Genomic DNA, 215 nt, shown 5'->3' with positions numbered 1-215 from the left:
TTACCATCTAACCCACCCTTCCATACACCCACCTGCGGGTCGTTCCTGCTGCCCGCCACCTTGTGCAGGTTCAGCCTGGGTTACCATCTAACCCACCCTTCCATACACCCACCTGTGGGTCGTTCCTGCTGCCCGCCACCTTGTGCAGGTCCAGCCTGGGTTACCATCTAACCCACCCTTCCATACACCCACCTGTGGGTCGTTCCTGCTGCCCG

General features: G+C 60.5%; 1 protein-coding gene across 1 annotated transcript in view; it reads right to left on the bottom strand.

Annotated features, from left to right (window-relative positions):
• The window catches only part of LOC109476124 (soma ferritin-like), an 18,608-nt gene that overhangs the window by 3,702 nt on the left and 14,691 nt on the right, over nucleotides 1–215 (bottom strand). The gene's annotated exons all lie outside the window — the stretch shown is intronic.

This window comes from Branchiostoma belcheri, unplaced genomic scaffold (genome assembly GCF_001625305.1).
Source record: "Branchiostoma belcheri isolate BF01 breed outbred unplaced genomic scaffold, Haploidv18h27 scaffold36, whole genome shotgun sequence".
NCBI lineage: Eukaryota > Metazoa > Chordata > Leptocardii > Amphioxiformes > Branchiostomatidae > Branchiostoma > Branchiostoma belcheri.
Note: the sequence above shows the minus strand (reverse complement) of the source record. Positions and strands in the feature narration are given on the sequence as shown.